Genomic DNA, 13,350 nt, shown 5'->3' on the forward strand with positions numbered 1-13,350 from the left:
TTCCTCTTTTAACTCCAATAAAAAATCAAACTATGGTGAAATAGGGGGGGAATTTTCCTTCTCCATTGCCTAAAACTACAAGCAAAGTGAAACTACATTGATGTCTAGATGGGAGATTCACACACTCAAGCTAAAAATCAAGCTATGCCTTTTGTATAGCGTTTGTAGGCAAATAAAGCTCTGGAAAATGGGTGGTTATGATCCTCAAGAGTCATGGGAAATCACTATTGTCAACAAAAATGATATCAACCTTTCTTTGATAGTAGTCAGGCTAGCTATCGAAGGAGATCTCATGGATCCTCCAATTGTTCCTCCATTCACAATCATGCTAGTCATCTATAGATTTTGCAATGCATTGACAATCGTTAAGGATAGCTTGTGATTTTTAGCTTTTCAAAAGAGATACAACAAGAATCACATACCATGCTGGCAAAGCCATATCTCAATAATGAAAGGAACCGCTGATGGCCTTTCCTACCATAGAATTCACAATTCAAATGTTTTTTCACACGGATTGCAATTTGCAACTGAAGAACTAATAGTAACCAATGTAGAATTGTAATCAGTATCAAATTTGCACAACCTATCTTCCCATATTAAGATTATGATTCATAGCTTACTTGCAACAAAGATATGGAATTGCTTGCATACTGCACCTTTGGAATGTTCACAGCTCATCCATTTGCCCGTTCAAAGAAAGAACATCGCATAGTTGAGCACAAGATCTGCATGCTTTTCAATTCTTAAAAAGTCATATGCAAGTTATTTCTCAACGATAAGTTATGACTCAAATGACGAAGTTTCACCCAACTCGTACCTCATCGCAATGAATGTCAGACAATCGATTTGCAAGTGCACCTCTTGTAGTTGCTTTGGAGAGGTAGGCCTTTTGATCTATACCTGAGAGAAGATACAAGTCTAATTGCCTATCCTACATGTAGATTACCTCAACTCCTCACATAACTCTCATTAAGCTTGAAGATGTTTGCTATTCTATCCCTTGATACCGCTAAATTTTGAGAAACAATTCCCATTAACACAACACATATTGTGCATATCACTATTGTTTGTAGCTTTCCTCTTACTAACAATGCATTTGCCTGTGTGCTCACATCTTGCTTGTTTGCAAAAACAAAGTTTCTATACTCCTACCTTCGCTTGCTTTCTATAAATGCCCGTTCATGTAGAGTCCTCTCATCAATCTATTGTATAGCCTTCTTCTCATCATTTTTTAACCTTGCTTGCACCAATGATGGCTATTACAACCTCATGCTATTCTCCTCATCCTTTTCATTGCCACCCCGCTCCTGGCCTAGCTTATTATGGTTTTCTACCATTCTGCATGCCACAATGTCAAAAGCATCATCATAGAGGTTGTTCAGACCGCCATTAACGCAGGCCCTACTATTTCTTTTGGCCTTCTTTGAATGCATTTCCATGATTGCTTCGGTCCTTTGCTTGCTAATATTCCATCCATGAAATTCTTAACAGGGCCACTACTTCCCTTTCCATTAATTCATTGCATACATTTAAGTGGCTGATGTATCCAAAAAGGCATCTCATATGTTTTAGGCAGTAGCTCATATATGAAATTTTTGATTGCAGGGATTTGACAAATCCATGCTTATTGACTCCATCTCATGATTCTTCCACTGTCTAGGAGATGCTACAACATTTTAGCATTGTAATGAAAACACAAAATGCATGCAAACTTGCACTCCATGTGGCTTGCGTGAAGCTTCCTTACAAATGCTTCTTTGCAATCAAAGCTCTGGAGTTACCTGATATTGAATTACTGGCTATTCATATCTTTTGAAGAATCAGATTGTGCCTAGCATTGGGCATGTACATATACAATACAACACAGATGAGACTACAAAAGGTTGGATCAAAATATGTAAGCTGCGTCAGTTGATCTCCGAGATCGTACTAATGCTTGTAAAAACTTAAATGAGGATGGATGCGGGTTCAAGGTGTGAATCTTAATTCAACCTACGAGAATCTCAACGAAGAACCTACGAGGCCTATGTTTCTTGTGAAGAATATATTATTTGTGATGCCCCGTAATCAATGGTGCCATCGACAAACAATGAGCTACAGAATGAGGTACTACAGAGTTTTGGAGATAATGTTATTCTAAGTGAGGCATTGAAGAAGTGGTGGATAAATGGTACAGATATAACTATGGGCATCATAATAAGTATAGGATCCTCGACCACAGCTTACGAAGGCTATACAAAGGCGTATACCACTTGAGTGGTCTTTGAGAGATTACCTCTAAAGAAGAAATATGGGATGAAGTTGCAGATGGTGTTGTCCGTCCATCAATGTGGTGAGAACGTTGAGCATTCTTGCTTTACTACCTACATGAAATATCTTGTGCCATTTGCTATCAAATTCATGGGCTTTCTCTGGCGAGGATGGTGCATTCGGCTTTTTTTTATTGTAGAGTTTTAGGCCTTTGTAAGATAGGGTCTACATGAACTTGCGTGTAGCAAGGGATACCCAACTCAAGAATCATGAAAACCTGCCACTGTCTAAGAAGTTATGGATGCTTAAAAGGCACACACACATGGCCTCTATGGAAGGAAAGTACAGATCAACGGAGACATGATATTTGGCTTAGTGAAAGACAATCTCGATGAGGGTAGATAGGGAGAGATTTGGAGAGAAGCTCCATCATGGGGTGATCTCCACGATAACAATGTAATTGAATTGATCTAACGGCTTATATTCATCACCTTAAATCCAAGGGCCCATGTTTTCTCAATGGTCCTAACTGATTAGTGTGCTTAATATATATATATATATATAGAGAGAGAGAGAGAGATGGAGAGAGAGAGAGAGAGAGAGAGAGAGAGGTGTCATAATGTCTTGCAAGAGGCCAAAGTGAACGATGAGACCAAGGATGAGAACACATCACGAGATCCACCTGATTAGAGCACCCCTGACGTGAGGATAAACTTTTCATTCTCTGATGATTGCTCTTCCATCTCAGTAGACAACCCCTTATGGCATGAGGAGATTGGAGCCAAAACCAAAAAATATTAGTGGAGGAGTTTTAACTTCATGATGATGACAATCACCCACTAGGTTCAAAACCGTTACTTCATCATGCATGACAAGAACTAGCACCTAAGCCTTGCCTTAAGAAATGAGCTTGCAAAATAACCTTTACTTTCTCGGCCCGCGTCACCTCCAAATAACAAGGTGAATGATATTTAATCATTCATAAGGCCTGCCCAAGATTTTGAAAAAGCAAACAAAAAAGAATCCAGTGCAAATGGTGTGGAGGAATACTGCAAGAGATAAAGGGGAGAGAGGGGGAGAAAGAGAGAGAGAGAGAGAGAGAGAGGGGGGGGGGGGGGGAAGGGGGGGTGTGTGTTGGGGGGGGAGGGAGAAAAGGTGGAGATGGTGTGTAGGAAGACTTGAGGAGATGAAGAAAGGGGGGGGGGAGAGAGAGAGAGAGAGAGAGAGAGAGAGAGAGAGAGAGAGTCAACCACTTTAAAAGTTTGCATTCAAGTCCAATGAAGAAGAGAAGCCACATATGAACATATTGTCCAATAGAAAAAATGCACTTGGAAAAATTCTACAAATGCCTATTGAATGCAATGAAGAAGAGAAGCCACATATGAACATATTGTCCGATAGGCAAAGTGCACTCATAAAAATTCTAAAAATGACTAATTTTTGCTTTGCCCAAATTGCATCGTTCCTAAGGCTACCCGCAGGGCGCAAGCCAAAAAGAATGGTAGGATGAAAAGAAGGTCACTAGCATGAGACATGGTTTCACTAACAAGAAATGGTCTTGTGAAATAACTTCGCCAAAAAGAAACTCTCTATTCAGGAATCAAAATGATGAAAGAAAAACATAAGTGGAAGTAGGCAAACTTGGGCTCAGCATTATAGGAGCTGAGTGATATGCGCATCAAGGTGGGCATTCTGTAGCATCTAATAATAGAACAAATGGTCGTTGGACACAAATTTATGGTTGTCACATTTTCAACTTTATGCCAAATTACACGTCCTTTTAAAAGGTCACAACCATCATGCACTCTCTTTAAGAGTTTGAGGAGAGCTTGAGGTGCATGCAGGCTAAGCGTTTGGGGCATTGATCTGAGATGAGGAAAAGATGTCTGAAACGTGTTCGAGACATGGTCAGTGAGGATCCCTAGGTCTCAGTGAGTGAAGAGAGTCGAGGTGAGAGTATCGAGGTGGGTGCAAATCACATGGGAAAAATCCGGTGATGTGAAGAAAGGGGAGAAGCACTCCTCGTCGTCTTACATAGAGACATTAGCCAAGAGGAAGCAAGGTGGATTCTCTTTGCTTGAAGAACAAGAAGCTTTGAGGCTTTTGGTAGACAGGAGAAACAAGGAGGCAGAGAGGAAAGGCTAGTTTGATGCAAGTAAGTGGCACTCTGTGGAGTGTGAAGTTTTGATGAAAGTGGTTAAGTTGGAGCTCGAAAGGCTTGTGCACGGTGGATTATACCTATTCTTCACTGGCAGAGTTTTGACAATGATGGAGCTGGGCGAGTTTATCACTTATGAGTTTGATAGCCTTCCAAGCTCATATTTGCTAAGTTTTTAGGGAGAGGTTTCTTTTTGCTTTGGTGTGCTGCTGAAGAAGTTTGAGATGAGCTGGCTAGTACCCTGGAATCCTGCCTTTAGTATCGACGAGCTCATCTTTAGTGGTTGTCTTCTTTGGGTGGACTTCCCTCACTTTCCGTCTTGGTTACTTGGAGATTTTGACATAATTGTAGCATCCTTGGGCAGGGTACTTCATATTCCCCTGTAGACATAATTCGAGTTTGGATCAAAGCATGCCCGAATCCTATGGGATCAAGGCCATAACACACTAGAGTCCTTACGAGTGTGTCTTCTAGGTGGAATGTCCACTGAGATCAAAGTTTGTTCTGATCAAGGATTACCAGAAAGCGAGCGAGCCAAAAAAAGCGAGCGATAAAAAATAATAAAAGAATTATAAATCCCCCATTTCAGTAGGAAAAAATAATAACTTATTCAAAAGTCCATATGTTTCCTCAATGCTAGAAGGTTAAATATGCATATAACTATAAATCCACTAACACTAATTTCACATTATCCATGAGACAATTTGTATGTTTAATTTCTAATTCATTGTCTGTATCAAAGACAAACCCTACTGCAATCAAGTTCTCTCTTTCCACTAGAGTAATTGAGATCATCAATGCAACCTTCCACACAAGTGGGGTATTTCCAAGGACTCCTTGCATGGATTAGTCTAGATTCCATGCATATGTAAATGCTTACCTTTTTCAACTCTGTTCACTCTTGGAACAAAACCCATGTTTCTTTGTTCTTGCAAAAATATCCTTCCCTAATGATTTATTTTTACCTCCCGCTAATCTTTCCAATGCAACAAATTGACCACAAATTCATATTTTGGTGCATTAATTGAGATCATCAATGCAACCTTCCACACAAGTGGGGTATTTCCAAGGACTCCTTGCATGGATTAGTCTGGATTCCATGCATATGTAAATGCTTACCTTTTTTAACTCTGTTCACTCTTGGAACAAAACCCATGTTTCTTTATTCCTGCAAAATATCCTTCCGTAATGATTTATTTTTACCTCCCGCTAATCTTTCCAATGCAACAAATTGACCACAAATTCATATTTTGGTGCATTAAATTGTACTAAATGGTGCACAAAGACATGATAATCATCTAAAGTACGCCTTGTCATTTGATTTGATATGTAGCTAACCCTGTTTGGACTTGTAAATCAAAAGATACAAGGATTTGAAAATGGCCCAACCAAGGACATTTTCACATCCCTGTATTTTTGCAAGATGTCAACATTTGATTGTTTTGGCCTAAAATATGAGCTTTTAACATCCTTGCATCTTTTGATTGTCAAATATAAATGGCATAATGTTACATATCAAATCAAATGACAAGGCATGATTTAGATGAATATCATGCTTTTTTGCACCATCTAAAAAATTTGTGTGCATCAGAATATGAATTTTGTGAAATTCTGTCCAATTTCTTGCTCCAAGTTTAAAGCAAGGTTTCCCATAATAAGGACCAAATTTTAACATCCTCTACCTTTTAATTGCACTCTTGGGATCACTCTTCATAAACCCATAAAGCATATGCAAGCAAGCATGTGTTAAAAATTACCCCAATTCTTTAATTTTTTACATTTTCTCATGTAAATGGTTAAACCCCTATACGTGTTTACATTTTCAATCTTAAAATTGTGACACTCCTTCATAAATCTACATGTGTAAATTACATTAAGTTGCTATTTTATAAATCCCCTCATGCACATAAAATAGCATGTAAGTCCCCCCACTAAAAAATACCCCTCAATGCACTAAAGAGCTATGTTACATGCTTATGAGTGACCTCGGTGTAATTGCCAAACCCAAATGGGGTCATGTTACAATAGTCCTTAACTTTAGACTACTTAATTTCAAGAAATGTGACACATAACTACCCTTTTGAATACTTTATACTTCAAGAAACTAATTTATAAAACACTTAGATTCTTTCTTTGCTTGCTTGATTTTCCAACCACTCAACTAATTGTCGCTCGCTTTTTTGGGCTCGCTCGCGTTTTCTCTCTCTCACTCTATTGACTACCTTGTTTTGGTCCATTCTCCAATTCATGTTTCATCTATAAGCAAACAACTCATTTTGCTCACAATTATCTATCCAGACTTTCAAAATCCAGTGGATCCCAAAAAGAATAGCTTGAGGAAAGGCCTTTGAATGGTGGGATGCAGGAGGAGAAGGAGAATACGGAGGCTGCTCGACAAGATAGCGTGGTGCAGGTGTCGGCAAGAGAACAAAGCACTAAGGATCAATCCATTATCATTCCACAAGCAAGAGTTGGTTCTTTCGAAGATTCACAGGAGCAATCATGGACCATGGTTGGGAAAAAAGGTAAAGCTCTATGGCCTATCTATTCAACATACAGATGCTTTTACTCAGGCGTCTGTCGCATAGGCCCAGCAGGTTCTTCTACCTTCTAAGTTGGTACCGGGGTTATGGAAGTAGCCAAGGACATTAGACCATCTCAGTTGCATGGTCTCCCATCTAATGTTCCATGGAGTGAGGTTACAGATGATGATCGATCACCGTCTCAAGATGAAGATATTCCCAATGCAAATCACAAGAAAATATTTCTGGAAGACAAGCCAAGAGAGCATGCAGTAGTTTAACAAGAGTCTTCTTTGAAAGGAAACAACAAGATGAACAAATATGGAGAGATGAGAGGAGAAGAGTAGAGATGGGGAGAGAGGGCACAACTAGGGAGCACACCACAAATGACTAACTATACACTAGATTTATTTGAAAAAGTTGAATATATATAAACCCCTTCAGGGTTAGGGTTAGGGTTCCTAACCCTTTCTTTTATAGCACTCTATGTGTTAGTCTATGCACAATATTGCACACATGATGTTGAGATGGTTCCTCAACACCTTCCCTCAAGAACAACATCATGAAGTAGGCCTTCCCTCAAGATGATGATTCTAGGAATGGAAGAAAGATTGAGCATTACATTCTATCACCCCCCTTTAATGGGAATGTCCTTCCTCTATGTCAAACCAAGAGCTTGTCAGTGCTTCTCAAAAAACTCTTTGCCAAGTGGTTTGGTAAAGATGTTTGGAACATTTTCTTTGCTATCATAATGCTGCATTGTGATGTCACCAAGTAATACTCTTTCTCTAATGAAATGCTCTCTTTGTCTTGGAGTGATATACTAGATCCTTCGCCAATGCTTAAGCCAATTGATATTGTTGTTGGCTTTAATTCATCAAAGTAGTCTATTTCTAACAATAGTCTTCTGAGTCAAATAGCCTCACATGCACCTGCAGTGAGTTCCCTATATTCTACTTCAGTTGAAGACAAAGAAAAAGTTGGTCGCTTGTTTGACAACCATGATATAGTCACCTTTACCAAGGAAAAATGTATATCCTTGTGTGGATCTCTTGGTCTCATGATCTCTTGCATAGTCACTATCATAGTATCCATGCAACCTTGGATGTATTCTAATCCAAATTGTCTTGTACCTTTGATGTATCTCAAGACTCTTTTGGCTGCATTCTAGTGAGATTGTTTTGGATTTGCCATAAACTATGTGAGGTTATTGCATAACAAATATCTAGCCATGTGATAGTCAGATATATAAGAGATCCGATGAGTTGCCGATAGTAGTTGTCATTGACTATAGACTTATTTGGATCTTTTGTAAGTTTCAAACTCTGTTCCATGGAAGTGGCTGCAATCTTGCAATCTACCATATGAAACTAAGAGACTGCCAACATACTTTAGTTGACTCATAAAGGTGTTGTCTAAGTCTCTCCAGAACCCAATACCAAGACAATAGTGTATAAGTTCAAGATCTTTCAGGTTTAACTATACAAATAAGTCTTGTGTCAACTTCTTTATGAAGCTATCATTCCTTCCTGTCACAATCAGATCATCTATGGACAAAAGTGCAATATTGATGTCTTCCCCTTAAACTTTGTATGAGAGAGTGTGACCTACATTGGACTTCATGTATCCCAGATTAGCAAAATACTTCTCAATTCTGATGTACCAGCTTCTAGGTGCTTGCTTTAAGCTGTAGAGACTTTTCTTTTAGACAACAAACTTGATTCTCTTTTCCTGGCTTAACATAGCATGTTGGTTGTCGCATGTAGACCTCCTCATCTAGATAACCATTGAGAAAGGCATTCTTGACATCTAGTTGGTACACATTCCATCTATTGAGTGTCACTAGTGATATCAAGAACCTGGAGCATAAGTCTCATCATAGTCTTGATCGTATTGTTGTGCAAATCCTTTTACAACTAGTCTAGCTTTATATCTTTCAATGCTACCATCTGGGTTGTACTTCACTTTGTAAGCCCATGTGTTTGCTATGGCCTTCTTTCCTAGTGGAAGTCGCATAATTCCCAAGTGTTGTTTTTGTACAAAGCTTACATATCTTCATTCATAGCAGTTTGCCATTCTGGCTTGTCAATCGCATCTTCGAGTACACTGTAGCCATGATGGTAGTCATAAGAGCATAATTGATGGTTTTGACCTAAATTGCTTTGCCTTTTTGAGAATATGTCAATTTGGCTAGTGGTCTGCTTTCCCTGGTAGACTATCTGAGTTGCTGCTCTTCACAAGGTATCTTTGACAATTCTTGCTCTTCTTCATCAACCTTTTTAGTAGATGACTGTGTAATCGGTGTGTCTATGTCCTGTGTATTTGATGTTTTTCATTATGATTCCTCATCAAAGATTACATCTCTAGAGATAATGACCTTGCAGTTGATGGGATCATACAATTTGTATGCTTTACTTTCTTCATTGTAGCCAACCATGATGCATTTATGTGACTTCACATCCAACTTTCTGCGATGATGATCATGTATGTGGGCATATGCTATGCAACCGAATATATGGAGATGCCCAATGTGTGGCTTATGTCCAGTGAATACTTCATAAAGTGTCATACCCTGAATTGATTTAGTCGGGCAGGTAGTTTGTAGTGGCAATTGCTTCTGCCCAATACTGATTTAAAAGATGCTTCTCATTAAGAATTTCTCTAGCACTTTCTGCTACTAAAGTCTCATTCTTCCTTTCAACTCTTGCATTCTGCTGAGGAGTATCCGCACAAGTGAATTTTCTTCAAATGCTATTATTTCTACAAAAGCTCATGAATGATGAAGACATATATTCACCTCCTCTAATTGATCTCATGACTTTGATCTTTCTGTTTGTCTGGTTCTCAACCATGGCTTTGAATTCTTGAAATCTAGAAAAGACTTCATATTTCTCTTTCAGAAAGTAGACCCAACAATATCTGATGTAGTCATCGATGAAAGTCAAGTAGTAAAGTGAACCATTGATGTTGCGGGTCTGTGCATTACCCCATACATCTGTATCTATCAAATTCTTGTGTGCAGGGTGCAAAATCGAGCATTTGTTTAAAGATTGCCCCTTGAGAAGACTAGCAACCCCAGTCACCCTGCCTAAGAGCACTAGGGTTAACTTGCTCACAACATGAAACAATGCCAGGTGGCCACGGTACCCTTAAAGGTCATCACAAGGATGCAAGCCACAGCCATAGGTAGGGCAATGAGGAAACAAGCAAGGAAGGATAAAGGGCCCCTATTGTAAGGCCTTAAGGTTTCTCAACATCTACAAGCCCGGTCCAAGAAAGCCATACGGGTAGGTGATGGGCCTGACAAGGTGCTCATTCAAGATGGTTCCAATGAGGAGACAACCACACTTGCTACCTCCGCTGCCTTCAAATGCACGTGATTCCACCTAGGGTGACCCGAAAGTACCTCCAAGCTCAGGTGTAAACAAGCTAGTGTAGACCCAAGGCCTTGCACCCCCACTCCCATATAAGGAAACCTATCCAAACCCAGCCTTTGAGAAACAATATGTAATAGAGGCTTATAATTTGGTACAGGACTGCCAAGAAAAGTTCGAGCATAGACTCAAGGTGACCAAAGGGTCAGATACCATCCACCCAACCCACCTGACCAACCACCGAGGAGTAAAGGCGCTCAAACTGTCAGAAAGGGTGGAAGAAGAGGAATGTTTCAGATTCTATAAGAAAGAGGCTCCAAATTCGATGCAGAGAATGTTCCAAGAGGAACCAGTGTTATAAAACATATAGGAAGAAGGGGACCTTTATGGTTTCGAGGACCTGCTATCAGTGAAAAGAGAATCCTCATAGGAACCCTGCGATACTGCTGGGTTGGTTGCCTTCCTCTCAATCGAGGTAAAAATGCCGATCACCTCGCCATTGAGAGGGAATCCCATCCTTTGGCAAGACCTATCCAACTAGATGGACAGGCAATTCTTGCCCCCAGGCCTTGCTAGCCCTAAGGTTGACCAATCACGGCTAGAGGAGGGGTAGAACTTACCCAAGGTTCCCATCAATAAGCTAGGCCAATACTTCAAAGGTGATGACACGAACACGGCTATCCCATAACCTATCAGCACCAAAAGGTTGATGCCATCTTGGATGGGGGAGCGGGAGTGAGTGTCTATACCAAGGAATGCTGGGTAAAGTGGGGAAAACCTATGGTCGAGCAAACCCATCTAGTGGTGAAGTTGGCCAATGGTGGAACTACAGAACCCTTGTGAGTCCTTACCACCGGTATTAACATCAAAGTATTTGGATTCACGTCCCCCGTCAGGTTCATAGTCATGGACTTCACCCAGCAGTTAGGATATGAAGCCATCCTAGGCAGACCCTTCTTACGAATGTCTGGGCTCATACACGATTGGCGTACCGATAACATCTATTTGTGGCATGAGGAACAAATCATGCATGTGGACTTGTGCACCTGCAAGGCCCACCCATTGTCAGGACACCTTTTCACCCCATAGAATCTGACACAACCATTCGGACAACATCCCTGAAGCTGTTCCAACAGTGTGAGAGGGAAGAGGATGAAAAAGAGTCCGATAAATTTTGGTATGCACCTCTTCCCGAGCCAGAATTTTCTCATAATTGGATGCACATCTTGGACAACATTAATGTTCCAGAAAGAATAGGGTTCCAAATTACAATCCTTGAGCTTGAGAAAATGACACCAGTGGTTTCCCTTAGAATGTTTAGCATGCTCAAACCCCGCGAGGTGAGCAAATGGACAATAAGGGTCAAATTACACCTCCATTGGCTAGCATATGTTGGAGCCACTACCGCCCACCATGAGTTCTCTTCCAATTAGGGAGCGAGCACGAGCAAGATAACCTCCCCAGTTAGCTCTATAAGTGCCATGAAAGAGCCCCCTTCAGGTCCAAAACTCCCGTTGTCCAAAAGCTCAGCTAAGGCCAAGAGGACCACCCCTCCTGAAGAAAATAGAAAAGGAAGGTGAAGAGAAGGAAGACCTACAACACATACTAGCCCACTACAAGGCCTACACGATCGAGGATCGCAAGATCTTATACCAACAAGCCAAGAGATCTCGGGAAGATGGGTGCTCCCAAGGATATGATGGTCTAGCCCTAGTCAAGGAGGTAAACCTGGCTCCGAAAGGGCAGGACCCCCAATTTGTATTCATTGTTGATGAGCTCTTCCCCAATGAGGAGAATGCTATAATAGCTCTCCTACAAGAATACAAGGACTATATGGCCTGGAAATACACCAATATGAAAGGGGTCGCTAAAGTTGTGCAGCACATGATACCCATGCTGGAAGATGCCAAGCCAATACGTCAACGTCCCTACCCTATGAATCCCAAATACGTGCTCATAATGAGGGAGGAAATCCAAAAACTCATAGATGCGGGATTCATCTATGAGATCTAGCATACTGAATGGGTGTCACCCATCATGATAGTCTTGAAGAAGAACAAAAAGATTTGAGCATACGTGGACTTGCAAAAAGTTAATGCCGCCACCAGGCATGACCACTACCCCTTGCCATTCACGGAACATGTCCTGGAAAGGGTAGTCGGAAAGGAAGCCTATAGCTTTCTAGACAGATTCTCTAGATACAAACAATCGTCCATCACCCCACAAGATCAACACAAATAGCCTTCATAACCGAATGGGGTGTGTATGCTGCTAGAGTAATGATACTTGGGTTGACCAATGTGCCTACCACCTTCCAATGGATGATGATCACGATCTTCAAGGAGTACTTGAGGGACTTCGTGGAAGTCTTCTTGGATGACATATGCGTGAGCTCGGACATGGGATGATCACCTGAAATACCTAAGACTCGTCTTGGAAAAGTGAGTGTACCACATATCCTTGAATCCCCTTAAGTACCAATTCTGGGTCAAACATGGCGTAATTCTTGACCACAGTGTGTCTCGGAAATGAATCTTCATGGATCACAACAAAATCAAAATCATCTTAGAATAACCACCCCCCACCAACGCCAAGGGAGTACAACAATTTACTGGCCACACGGGCTAATATAGAAGGTTCATCTTGTTCTACATGAACATAGCATGCCCCTTATACAAGCTGTTAGTATTCTTTGAGTGGACTGAGGAATGCCAAAAATCCTTTGAAACCCTCAAACTAGTCCTGGCCATAGAAGCCGGGTGCAGTTGCCCATTATGCCGCCATTGCTAATCCCCACTCAAGAAAGCTGTGAACAACAAGTGCAAGAGGCTATTCTTTGCACTCAACGCTACTTCAACAACAACCGACGACAAGGAAAGATCCAAGTAGGGCATGACTCCCTAATCGCTCCAGAGACATCTCTATTGAAGGCAACCTCACTAAGGAGAAGGATGCGATGCCATCCAGTGCCTCAGCTTCTAGGCCCTAATCCACCTCCTCAATTGCAGCATCCCCCTAAGCACTAGGTCGCCACCAAGCTCTTGGA

Source organism: Dipteris shenzhenensis, chromosome 29 (genome assembly GCF_047967505.1).
Source record: "Dipteris shenzhenensis isolate YYH24624 ecotype China chromosome 29, Dip_SZ_1.0, whole genome shotgun sequence".
Lineage (NCBI taxonomy): Eukaryota > Viridiplantae > Streptophyta > Polypodiopsida > Gleicheniales > Dipteridaceae > Dipteris > Dipteris shenzhenensis.